General features: G+C 42.5%; 1 protein-coding gene across 4 annotated transcripts in view; it reads right to left on the reverse strand.

Moving 5' to 3' along the window:
• Positions 1-14,294, reverse strand: part of SEPTIN14 (septin 14) — a 215,946-nt gene that overhangs the window by 127,027 nt on the left and 74,625 nt on the right. The gene's annotated exons all lie outside the window — the stretch shown is intronic.

Raw genomic sequence — 14,294 nt, forward strand, 5'->3', positions numbered from 1 at the left:
ACACAACATCGGGCGCTTGTCAGCCACTTAAATGGGACTAGCCTGGCTGCCAATCTCAAAGTCTCAAGCGACAGGTTCCCCTGCATCTCCCTCAGTGGATCCCCTGTCTCCCTTGGGAGCTGGGAATGTCAGCTGAGTGGAGGCCAGGATTCCTTTTCAGAGGCATCTTCTTGGATGCAAGGGACTGAGGAAAGCCGTGGGCAACTGCAACAGTCTAGGCTGAGGATACACTTCAGCGGCTTCTCAAAGGCCTGCATGTCTGGAATCAGACCCCGACAGCCCAACTGGGTATCCATGAGGAGCGTCTCTCTCTGTCTCTGACTTCCAGCCTGCTTCTTCAGGCTGCCCTGGCCTCTCAGTGAGGCAGGGGGCATTCCTAACTCACTTGTAACTTCATCAATTTCATGGAGCCCAATGCTCACCGCTGCAAGGTCGGAGGACCTATGCTTAGCTCTTATTCCTGACTAAATGCTGCACTTTTTATCTCATAAAAATGTGTCTGGGCACCCGTTAGCCACTTAAAAGATGATTAGCATCGGCTACCAGTCTTAAGTCTCGGGTGAAAGGTTTCTCGGTGTCTGCCGCTCCTTGACCGCCTGCCTCCAGATGGACGGGAATGTCGGGGAGTGGCTGAGCCGATTTCCTACTTCCCTATCCTTATCTGTGGACTCTGAGGGCAGACCGGACTAGTAGACAGTGGTTCTGAGATCTCAGCCCCGGCCGATTGATCCCATGGCGCTGAGTCAACCTCCGGCTAGGCTGCTGCCTATGCGAGAGTCGCAGATGATACCTGACCTCTTGTCTCAGTGATCAGATTTATTATAATGGGTGACTGGTGAGATAATTCCCAAGCAGTGGCAGAAACTGGTGTTTGAGAGAGTACAGACCCCCCATAAGTGCCCATGGCAGCCCCTGAATTTTATTTCTGGCCTTAGCAAAAAGTTCCCTTGATCCCCATTCAAAGCAGTCCTCTTAGGCCTGCGCCGCTTTCTCCTGTGTAATGTAAATGATGTCTGCAAAGTAATCAAGCTGAAACTGAGACCAACATGTAAATGGCTCTATTCTGTTGATCTCCTTTCATTAGAGGCAGTCGCCCTGCGGCTAGGCATTTCCTTTTCTGCAGCCCTGGGAAAGCAAGACAGGCTTGTGACTTAGATCAGGGCTCTGGCAGCAAGAAGTCACACAGTCCCTGCACTTATCAGACAGGCAGGGGCCTCTCAAGGAAAGCTCATGCAGAGAAAACTAAGGAATCTCCCAAAAGGTGTAAAGTAGGAGCACACTGGTAAGGTCCCACTAAATCCAGAGTTCCAAAGTGACTCCTGCCTAGTGGGAAGGCAAGAGGGAAATCAAGGCAAAGTACAGGCCACACTGGTAAAGAGTGGTTAATTCCAGTAGGCCGACAGAGGGGGTGACTAACCACTGTCACCTAAGCTCCAAGGCAATGGGACGCCCTCACAGAGAGAAAGGCTGATCAGGTGTTAGACACCTGTCTTTCTCTCTCTCTCTTATAGATGGGAGCATCCTCTTCAAGTCTAATGCCAGACATGCCTCTAGCATGCATTCTGAAGAACTGGGAGCAATTCGATCCCCAGACCCTGAAGAAGAAATGCCTTATCTTCTTCTGCACACAAGCTTGGCATCAATACAAACTTTCTGATGGGGAGTCCTGGCCCCCGAGGGAAGTATACTGTATAATAAGGTCTAGCAGCTGGAGTTATTTTGCTGCAAGGAAGAGAAATGGTCAGAAATCCCATATGTACAAGCTGTCTTTGCCCTTAGGGAAAGTAAGGGACTATGCCAGAAAGGTGGATTAATTCCTGACCCTACTCCAAACCCTAATTCAGCCCTATTGGCTCTGCCATGCCCACCTTATCCAGATCCAAGTCCACTTGCTGAGAATCCTGAAAGTCAGACCACAACAGAACTTCCACCCCAAGCATCATTAGCCCAATCACCCTTACAAGCTTCCAGGGGGTGAAGAAAAGACAGTTATACCCATCTTTATTGCCCTTACAGGAAGTAGCCAATGGAGAGTGGGGACCGGCTCAGGTCCACATCCCCTTCTCACTCTAAGACCTGAGACAAATTAAACAGGATATGGGTAAATTTTCAGATGACCCAGACAAGTACATAGAAGCCTTTCAAGGGCTTACTTTAACTTTTGAACTAGCCTGGAAAGATGTTATGCTTATACTGAACCAGACCCTTACTGGAGGGGAGAAAGAGAAAGTAATTAGAGAGGCCTTAGAGTTTGGAGATGAATGGTATACTATAAATGCAAGTGGCAAATCTCCAGAGGAGCTAACCCGAGTCCCCACCCCCTTCTCACTCTAAGACCTGAGACAAATTAAACAGGATATGGGTAAATTTTCAGATGACCCAGACAAGTACATAGAAGCCTTTCAAGGGCTTACTTTAACTTTTGAACTAGCCTGGAAAGATGTTATGCTTATACTGAACCAGACCCTTACTGGAGGGGAGAAAGAGAAAGTAATTAGAGAGGCCTTAGAGTTTGGAGATGAATGGTATACTATAAATGCAAGTGGCAAATCTCCAGAGGAGCTAACCCGAGTCCCCACTGGCTGTCAGGCAGTGCCATTCACTGACCCAGAGTGGACCAAGATACAGACGATGCTGATAACTGGTACAGGAACCACTTTATAACTTGTATTTTAGAAGGGCTGAAAAGAGCACCAGTAAAACCTATAAATTACTCTAAATTATCAGCTGTGATGTAAGAAGGAAAAGAAAGCCCCTTGGCCTTTCTGGAGTGGCTCAGGGAGGCACTGGTGAAGCACACTTATATGTTCCCAGAGTCCCCAAAGGCCAAGTCATTCTCAAAGATAAAATCATCACTCAATTGGCCCCAGATATCAGGAGGAAGTTACAAAAATTGGCATTTGGCCCAGAGCAGAATCTGGAGATCCTCCTGAAGGTCGCCACCTCAGTTTTCTATAATAGAGATGAGGAGGAAAGGAGGGACCCGGATAGGAGAGACAACTGAAAGGCAGAGGCATTAGCCATGGCCTTGCAGAGAGTTAACTTTAGGCCTCCAAGGTTGGAGAAAGGGAGACCAGCCTCAGGGACCGGGCCCCAGGCAGCTTGTTTCCTCTGTGGCAGAGAGGGCCATTTTAAGAGAGAATGCCCTAAAGGTAGGCGCTCCAAGCCACCAACACCCTGCCCAATCTCTCAAGGGACCCCTGGAAGCGACACTGCCCTCAGAGGTGTAGGCAACTGGGGTCGGACTTGCAACAAGGTGGTCAGGACTGAAAGGGCCCGGGGCTATCCATACTGGCTCCTGTCACCATCATAACTCCACAGGAGCCCCGGGTGATTCTCTCTGTAGGAGGCCACACCATCAATTTCCTGCTCGATACAGGAGCCGCCTATTCAGTCCTCCTCCATAATCCTGGCCCTCCCTCCTCCCAGCCAACTACTGTTAGAGGTGTATCTGGGAAGCCCATGACCAAATATTTTACTCAGCTTTAAGTTGTGAGTGGGACTCAGTGATGTTCTCCCATGCCTTCCTAGTAGTCCCAGAAAGTCCAACGCCACTTCTAGGCCATAATATACTTTCTAAAGTACAAGTCTCTGTGCATATGAACATAGAAAGAGATGAGTGATGTCTTCCCCTAGTGGAAGTAGACATTAATCCTGAAGTCTGGGCAACTAATGGAATCATTGGAAAAGCAAAATCAGCCTAACCAGTGCAAGTCCATCTTAAAAACCCTAATTATTTCCCTCATAAAAGGCAGTATCCCTTAAAACCAGAAGTTCGTGAAGGTTTAAAGCCAATTATTAATAACCTAAAAACTCAAGGTCTCTTGATAGCCTGTAACAGTCCCTGAAACACTTCCATGTTAGGAGTACAAAAGCCAGATGGGAGCCGGCACCTTGTACAAGACCTACGATCCATTGATGAGGCAGTTGTGCCCCTATATCCTGTAGTACCTAATCCCTATACCCTCTTATGCAGAATTCCTGAGGGAGCAACATGATTTACTGTGCTAGACCTAAATGATGCTCTCTTTTGCATCCCGCTTGCACCTGAATCCCAATTTCTCTTTGCCTTTGAGGATCCTGTAAATCCCTCAGCTCAATTAACCTGGACAGTTTTGCCCCAGGGATTCAGAGATAGCCCACATCTATTTGGGCAAGTCTTAGCCAAGGACCTGGCCTCCTTTGATTCAAGAGAGGCAGAAATCATCCAATATGTGGATGATATACTTCTCTGCACTACCACAGAGATGGAGTGTCAAGAAAATACTCAGAGATTACTGAACTTTCTAGCTGATTGTGGCTATAAGGTCTCTCGTCAGAAAGCACAGATCTGTCAGCAGCAAGTGAAATATCTAGGCCTTAACCTCTCTCAAGGAACTAGAGCGCTGGGGGAACAGAGAATCCAACCCATTCTCCACCACCCGTTGCCCTCTACTATCAGACGTCTGAGAGGATTCTTGGGCATCACTGGGTATTGCAGAATTTGGGTCCCTAGATATGGGGAGTTAGCCAAATCCCTCTACCAACTCCTTAAAGAAGCCCAAAAAGAAGGCACTGTAAAACTCCAGTTGGAACCTGATGCTATCAAAGCTTATGAGGCTTTGAAGAAAGCCCTGCTCCAGGCCTCCACCTTAAGCCTGCCCACTGGAAGTCAATTTAACCTATTTGTTACTGAGAGATCGGGAGTGGCACTGGGAGTACTAACTCAACCTCGAGGAGAAATGCAGCAACCTGTAGCCTATCTAAGTAAGGAATTAGACCCAGTAGCTAAAGGCTGGCCACACTGTCTGAGGTCTGTGGCAGTCATTGCCCTGCTAGTACCTGAAGCCACAAAATTGACCCTGGGAAGAGATTTGATAGTGCATGTACCCCATAACATCACCAGCTTACTGAACACCCAGGGAGACCTGTGGCTGTCAGACAGCATGCTACTAAAATATCAGTCGCTCCTCCTTGAGGGCCCTGTCACCCAGCTGCGGACATGCTCCACCCTAAACCCAGCTACCTTTCTAACTGAATCCATGAGCAAAGGACCTGAACATAACTGCCAACAGGTCCTTGCCCTAAACTATTCTGTCAGAGAAGACCTAAAAGACACCCCCTTAGAGAACACAGAGCTTGTCCTCTCCACAGACGGCAACTACTTTATTAAGCAGGGCCAGCAGAAAGCTGGCTATGCAGTTGTCACTCTGTGGGATACTATCGAGTGCCAACCACTTCCACCACACATGAGTGGCCAGCTGGCAGAATTAATAGCCCTCACTAGAGCCCTTAAAATAGGGAAAGGAAGGAGAATCAATATATATACTGACTCTAAGTATGCCTACCTAGTGCTGCATGCCCATGCAGCCATATGGAAAGAAATAAATGTTTTAAATTCTGAAGGTTCCCCCATCAAGTGCCATAGTGAGATTAACCAGTGAATACAAGCTGTGCATGAGCCTAAAGAGGTAGCAGTTATTCACTGCAGAGGCCACCAGAAAGGAATGGATGAAATAACAGAAGGAAACAGGTGAGCTGATACAAAATCCAAAGAGGCAGCTCGAGAGACTTATAAGGCACCTATCCAAGCCCCTCTCTTATGGACAGGTGTGCCAGCTGATATTATCCCCAGCTATACTAAAAAAGAGCTGCAAGATGGCCTCTCCAAAGGTGGCTCTCTCCTTCCCTCTGGTTGGCTTCAGACAGAAGATGAGAAAATTTATTTACCTCAAAGTACAGAATGGAAAGTTCTTAAAACTTTACACCAGACTTTCCACTTAGGTATAGAAAATACCTATCAGATGGCCAAAAATATTTTTGCAGGCAATAGCCTATTAAAAACCATAGAGCAAATCACTAAAATTTGTGAAATTTGTCAAAGAAATAACCCATTAAGTAGAAAAGCCGCTCCTCCTGGTTTACAGCAAACAGGCAGATACCCAGGAGAAGACTGGCAAATTGATTTCACACATATGCCAAAGGCAAAAAGATTCCAGTATCTTTTTGTGTGGATAGATACATTCACAGGATGGGTTGAGGCCTTCCCCTGTAAAACTGAACAAGCAAAAGAAGTAGTAAAAGTACTCTTACATGAAATTATTCCCCACTTTGGAATGCCCCAAGGATTGCAAAGTGACAGTGGCCCAGCATTTAAAGCAGCCATGACTCAAGGAGTGTCCCAAGCTCTCAGTATACAGTATAATTTACATTGTGCTTGGAGGCCACAATCCTCAGGTAAAGTAGAAAAAACTAATGATATTATTAAAAGACACCTAAGAAAGCTGTCACAAGAAACTCACTTGCCCTGGCCTGACCTACTACCTTTAGCCATGATGAGTAAGAAATACTCCCAAAATTTCAGGGTTAAACCCCTTTGAAATACTCTAAGGAAGACCTTTCTTAAAGAATGATTTAATCGTGGACAGAGAAGTCACAGAGATAATCCGATATGTGACACACCTCGCTAAATTCCAGACACTCCTTCAAAACCTAACTGAAGGACAGAACAGAACCTCTAGGGAAGCCCTCTTTGAACCAGGAGACAAAGTCCTAATTAAGTCAATTCCTTCTAATTCTCCAACTCTTAATCCAGTCTGCGAAGGGCCCCACACTGTTATACTCTCTTCTCCTATGGCTGTCAAGGTCACAGGTATCGAAGCTTGGATTCACCATTCCAGAGTAAAGGCCTGGGAATGTTCCTCCCAAGACCTCCCAGACAACACAGATACATAAAAACCTATTACCAAAGTTCAAGAACCCGAGTATGCCTGTGAACCTATAGAAGACCTAAAACTACTGTTCAAAAGAAAATCCTCAACTACCAGTATTTGATAAGTATCCCATAACTTCTAAATACTACATGTTTTTTTTCTTTTTTCCTCTTTTGAGTAATCAATATGAGATCAACATTGGTTTTTTATTTGCTACTCTCTAATGCTCCTTTCATAATAAATGAATCTAATTCTTTCTTACTAATATTTGGCCCCTGTATACTTAACCTAATAACACGATTTGTCCTGCCTCGCCTAGAAGCCATAAAACTGCAAATGGTGATGGAAATGGAACCCAAGATGGAAATGCCCACCTTCCGAGGCCCTCTTGACCAACCACTGGTGGAGACCTAACTGCACCCCTTATTGCATCCCTTCTCAGCATGAAGCAGCCAGAGTGGTCATCGCCCCCTACCCCTAGCAGCAGCTAGGGTCTCCATCTATAGAAGGGGGAATGAGACAGGGACTGTGGGTATAGTCAGAGTAGGGTGAGGGCCTCTAGAAAAAGACCCCTACTCAAAACTCCATATTAAACAATTAAATGAAGAAAAAGTCACATTAATTCTCTAAAGTAAAATATCAAGCTAAGAATATAAACATTCTTCAGTGAAGTTTAGTTAAAACTAAAAAGACAGGAATAACCTGGCCTGGAAGGTTTGAACATCCCCCAGATAAGAAAATTCCGCAGCATAGCTCATGTCTTGTTTGTATCAATTAAATGAGACTACTGTAAAATTAACTTTAACCTGCTAAAAAGCCCAGTTTATTTTAACTTTATCCAGACGCTACTTTTCCTCCTACAGCCCTTAATCAAGTAATATATAACCTGGGCAATTAATATCACAGGCAGGCCCAGCCATAAACAACGTAGTGAAGGGCAGGAAGAATTCCATCTTAAGGATAAGAAATTAAGACTATTTAACAAACAGACAATAACTCAGCCCACTCTGAAAGAAAAACAAGCAGCCTTGATTAATACGCTCCCAAACCAAGAAACTGCTGTTCTAAGACAGAATCAAAACAGTAAATTTCTTATGTTAACTCCGCAAAACAGTCTGGAAAACTGATTAGAAACTTAGTGTCTCTTTAAAAATAAACACTTAAAGACCATCTGGTGGAACTCTTTGTCTCTCAACTGCCTATAAATCCCCTAGACAATGCACCACTTTTCCCCTCCTGGAATAAGCCGGGAGATCTGTCCTTTCACTGTATCTCTAAATAAAAGCCTGTACTTTGCTCTCCTACCTTAACTGTTTGTGAAGCTCATTCTTCGGCTTCATGAACAAGAACCCCGGCATCACAGCCACTTTGGAAGATAGTATGGATATTCCTCAAAACACTAAAAATGAAAATCCATACAACCAGTAATTCCACTTCTGTGAATTAAGCCAAAGAAAAATTATTGATTCGAAAAGATATATGCACTCATATGTTTAATGCTGCATTGTTTAAAATAGCCAACATATGTTAGGAACCAACGTGTCCCTCAACAGAAGAATGGATAAGGAAGATTGGCACATATACGCAATAGAATATTGTTTACCCATAAAAAATAATCGTTCTATTTGCAATACTGGTGGTCCTAGTTTTTCTTATTCTATGTGAAATAAGGCAGGCAGAGTAACCAAATATCATATGATTTCACTTATATTGTAGAATCTAAAAAACCACACAAAACAAACAAAATGAATGAAACTGAAATAAACTCACAGACACAGAGAAGAGACTGGTGGTTACCATGTGGGTGGATGTGAAATAGGTGAAAAGGATGAAGAGGCACAAAATCTAAATTGTAGTATAAATTAGTCTTTGGGATTAAAGAACAATATAGAGAATATTGTCAAGAATACTCTATTATCTTTCTATTTTGACAATAACCATGCTTTTAGCGGTGAGGATTTACTTATATAGATAGATGTCAAATCACTATGTTGCAAACCTGAATCCAATATAATGCATATCAACTTGTAAGTCCGGGAAGAGGAAATCCTGGAGCAAAATACCTCTGAAAACCTAAATCAAAGGGAGTAATAAAGGTTAGAATCCGTTTATCACTCACAAACTGCAGTCTGGGGCTGTTTCTCTCTTTCCTGCTCCAGCAGAAGCCAACACCTGGCTCCCCTCCCCTCTCAGGTATAGATAAGCCTTCCTTTGCTCAGGTAATTATCCATTGATATGGAGATGAACTTCTCTCCACCTCTGAAGAAGGATGCAAATGCAGTAAAGCCATACTTCTTTCCCCCTCTGAGTGCCTGTTGATATGCAGATGTACTAAAGGGCCGCCAGATATTCTAGAAATGTTACAATTTTACCCACACAATTATACTTCAATTAAAAAGAGAATGATGCAATTGTTGTAAGGGAGGCACAATCCAAGAATTGCAAGCAGCATGTAGAAACTGGAAAAGGCAAGTAACAGATTCTCCCCAGAGACTGCAGAAGAAAAGCAGCCCTGTCATTATGTTGATTTAGTCTGATAAGACCTATTGCATATTTATGACTTCCAAGATAACACATTTGTGGATTTTTTAAAATATATATTCATTTATGATTTGAAGTATTGTATAAAAAAAGCAAGCAAACAAAATTTTAAGACAGTAATTTATATTTACATGCCTACAATTCTCAGCATAATTAGCATATCACATATCATTTTCAAAGGATAATTATCACATTTACCCATCCGACAGTGTCTTTTAACACAGTGCTATGAGAGATGACCTGATGTTCAACATGGAATTATCATTTCAATATTGATTAGAAAGATACATGTGCGTTATACAGGTTCATTATATATTAGAAATGGATAGCTTGCTTAAAAGTAACAATAATTAGAATTTCTAAAAAACAGAACATAATAATAGTACTTATTAAGTTTTTTAATGTCGATATTAACATAATTTATAATATCTTCTGGGAGATAACAGAGAATCAGGGTATCATCAGAAATGTTTTAAAAAATGATTTGTAAACTAAACCCATAAAATATACATAGATTTTAGAAATAAAAATAATATCAGATATCCCCTTTACTGATTGTTCATATTATCTTCATGAACATGTGATTACTTAGCATTTTATATTTTTGCTTAATAAAGTTTTTTTAATTGTAACAGAAATGTAGCTATGCAATTTTGACCAACCATGAGGAATGCTGTATTAAAAAGCAAAAATGCATTACTGCAGATATATAATGTTAAACGTTTCAATTTGATTTTGTTATTTTTATGATTACAAAGTCACTGTAAATAGAAAAAAACTAATAAAAATTGTTAGATTTGCTTTTTTAAAAAGAAAAAAGCAAGCAGTCCAAGTAAATAAATAGGAAAAGTCAATTTTTGAAAAATTTAAATAACAACACATGTAAAGGATTGAATATAGTGGATTGAAAGATGATTACCAAAAGGATATGCCTGCATCCTAATCCTTGGAACCAGTAAGTGTAATCTTATTTTAAAAAGAGTCTTTGCAGATATAGTTAAGAGATTCAATGTGCGATCATCCTGCATTATCTGGGTACACATTAAATACAATAACAAATGTCCTTAAGAGATGTATGTTGAACATAAAAGAGGGTCATGTGGTGATGGAGGCAGATATTGGAGTGATACAGCCAGAGGGAATGCCAACACCCAACTGAAGTTGAAAAAACTAAGGGAAGATTCTCTCCTAGAGACTCCTAATAGAGTGTGGCTCTGCCAATAACTTAATTTTGATTGGGTTCCTGTACTCTGACAGAATAGCTTTCTGTTGTTTTAAGCTACCCATTTTATGGAAACTTTTATGGTAGATTTAGGCAATTAAGGAGACACCACATGTTGTGTGTCTTATTCCACAATACAATGAAATTCCGAATGCATTAAGCATATTGACCTTTGGCTTAATCCTGCATTAAAAATACTACCAGAAATATTGACTATTAATACTTAAAATTAATAACTATTTAAAGCAAGGTATCATCTGTCTTTGTTTCAGCCCCTTTTCTAGTGTCTATTCTTTTCTTAAGTTTTACACAAATCATTTTCATATTTAAGTTAGAACTTAAGTATTTGTTTAAAAAGTTGCCTTTAGCTAGTGGTATGCTAGTGAATGTTTAAAATATGGATATCTGGAAGGAAAAATAACTTTGATTTGTAGGGTTTGCTGACTTCTGTGGTGTGAATACTGTACTGTATTTTATGTCAATCTACTGAAATAGTATAATTGCATGTAGAACTGAGATGAATGCAATTTGCTTTCACAAGCTTGTATGAAACAGCACACTGCAGAATCTAATGTTAAGTTACACACACAAAAAGTCAGTAAATGAAAAATGTATTCACTTGAAAGCTAACTTTATCTAACTGGAGAGTAATCTATAATAATAAATATGCAAGAAAACCATATCTATGGCTTCCCCATATGTACATAATTAAACTTTGTTTTTTTCCTGTTAAAAAAAATAATAAATATAAATCCATTTCAAAAAGGAGTAAGAATCTAAAGCTATTCCTATATCATAATTTATTTCCCTTTTACACAGATGGTTTACATCTGATATAGGAACTATAAAAATCTTTGTAGTCCCAAAGGAGAAATAAGAAAATTAACTGAAACTGTTAGACAGAAATGAGCAGGATGAAAAGGAGAAAAGGCCCCCCAAAGATGACTCAGGGAGTTGATCAAATAGAACCAGAAAGCCAGAAATGACTCAAAGAGTTAATCAGATGAAGCCACAGGGTCCAAGAGTGACTCAGGAAATGTCCAGGGTTCCCCCAGATAAGAAATATCAGAGGCACAGGCACAGCACAGCCCCTGTCCCCATTTCACCAATCAGAACAAGCCTAGAGAAATGACAGCTGTCAATCAAGGATCTCTCTGCCCTGCCACAAACCACATAAAAGAAGCTTCAGAATGAGAATCCATGCCTGCCTGTCTTAACTTAGGCAGGCCCACTCTGTTACTCTATACAGAGTGTATTAAAACTTACTTTGCTTTCTTGACTTTAGTCTCTCATCTCTCTATATCTGACTTCCCTGAGACACTGAGTCGAGTCCTTTCCTGCCTAACAAATTTTGGTGCTCTGACTCATAGAAAGCAGTAGCAAGTCACTCTTCCTTTCAAGTTCTGTTGGGCAGCCATTTCGGCCAAAAGTAGGCACGGGTTGGCCACACTAAAATGCTACTAAGGCAGGCTGCTGCTAGAAGACTCCCATGACAGGATAAGGTAGCCACAGATTGGAGACAGAGCATTAGGTTCCCTGCCATCTGCAAGACAACATCTGTGCAACCAGGCACACAGTAAATCACACCTAATTCCAACCCCTAGCCATCTCCCAAATAAGTTTTTTGCTGCCTGACACTATCTCCTTTCCAGTTTCCATTTGGTTGAGCCACATTCTGGCTCCCACAAAGACCTTCTGACAACCTTGATATCCACTGTATCTAGCTCCTGGGATCTCAGAAAATGGTAAGCCCCCTTAACCCTTCACCAGGAAGCCATAAGACTAGTTCTCCATATCCCACTTGGAGATGTCTGAGGCGGAATGCATTAAAGTCCTGGGCAGTCGGCTGTGCCAGGACCTATGGGATAGACCCTGGGACACTGGGCTTTCTAACCCATTATGCAGGATTATTTGAGTAATCTGTCCTGTTGCTGGAGATGTATGAAACAGGAATAGATTTACAGGTCTTGGGACCCTGAGACCTCCAGGACAGACCCTGGGATGCTAGGCTCTCTAACCCATTTGTTTATTCCTAGTTGGGAAACCAGGAATCCATTCTAGATAGCATGCCACTGGGCTGAATCCTTTCTCATAGGTCCCAGATAAATGCAGAGATGCTTAAAAAGAAAAGACTAATCTCTTTTGCAACACAGCCTGGCCCCATATCAATTAGGGGGCCAGGAACAGTGGCCAATTAAGGGAAATCTTAACCCTAACACCCTCATGCAGCTTGAACCTTTTATGCAAAAAGCTGGGTAAATGGGCAGACATCCCATATGTTCAGGGTTTCTTCTATCTTATAATCTGAGAGGATCTCTGCTGGACTTGTAAGATAAAAAGTCCTCACACACTTCCAGGCAAAATGGCGGTGTGCATAGGGCAGCATAAATCTCCTAGCAAAACCATATATGTTTTTGAAAATACAACAAATACAACTATCCCTTAAAAAGAGAACAGACAATACAGTACAATAGCCAGACTACATCTACACCAGCGAGAACCCAGTGCCTCATGAAGAGGATAAGATACAAGCCACGGCCCGGCAGGATCTGAGCATGCTCCTCATCCTAACTCCGCAGTGGGAGGAGAGGAGTTGGAGTGGGGAGAGAGAGGGAGCCCAGGACTGCTGAATACCCAGCCCTAGTCATCCACACCAGGAGCACAGACACACAGAGCATGGTGTGCTGGATACTAGGGAAATGGAAGAGCAAAATCTTCAAGTGGGTCCCCACAGCCACCACCCTTGGGACAAAAGAAAAGCGAGTGCTTTTTGAAAGTCTTAAAGGGACAGAAGCCTCACAGCTGGATGGAAGCATCCCAGCACACTCAGCCCAGAAGATGGGAAGCCCAGGGAACTCCAGGGGCCCTAACCCCCTGGGTGGCAGCACATATCTGGGGTCCCTCACGGCAATAAACAGCTTCCTGCCCATTCCCCCTCTGGCATGGCCCTGCCATAGCGGAGCAGCAGCCTGAGACTGGCCACACCCACAGCAGTCATGCAGAGCCTACACCACAGCCACCCAGGCCAGACCCAGAGACTCCGGTGGGGTGCAGCTGCCCAGCACAAGCCTCTATGGGACTCCATTCTCACAGAAGAAGGTGACTGGCAAGCTGGAACAGAATTTGTTCTCCCAGCTGACACTCGTGACAACGGCCCACGACCACCTCTATTGCTATGAAAAAGCAGAAGAATTTGATCCAGACCAAAATCACAGAGACATCCTCCCATGAGAGGGAATCTGGGGAGATAGACTTCAACAATCTTCCTGAAAGAGAATTCAAAATAAAGGTCATAAACATGCTGATAGAGCTGCAGAGAAATATGCAAGAGCTAAAGGAGCAACTTGACAGGGAGAATACAGAAATAAAACAGTCTCTGGAAGGACTTAAAAGTAGAATGGATGAGACGCAAGAGGCTGTTAATGGAATAGATATCAGAGAACAGGAATGCAGAGAAGTTTATGCACAGAGAGATAAAAAGATCGCCAGGAATGAAAGAATATTATGAGAACTGTGTGACCAATCCAAATGGAACAATATCCACATTATAGGGGTACCAGAAGAAGAAGAGAGAGAAAAAGGGATAGAAAGTGCTTTGAAGAAATAATTGCTGAAAACTTACCCAAACTGGGGGAGGAAATGATCAGAGCATGGAAGCCCAGAGAACTCCCAATAGAAGGGACCCAAGGAGGACACCAAGACACATAATAATTAAAATGGCAAAGATCAAGGATAAGGACAGAATATTAAAGGTAGCCAGAGAAAGAAAAAAATGTCATGTACAAAGGAAAACCCATCAGGCTATCATCAGACTTCTCAGCAGAAACCTTACAGGCCTG

The sequence above is a fragment of the Manis pentadactyla genome, chromosome 10 (assembly GCF_030020395.1).
Source record: "Manis pentadactyla isolate mManPen7 chromosome 10, mManPen7.hap1, whole genome shotgun sequence".
Lineage (NCBI taxonomy): Eukaryota > Metazoa > Chordata > Mammalia > Pholidota > Manidae > Manis > Manis pentadactyla.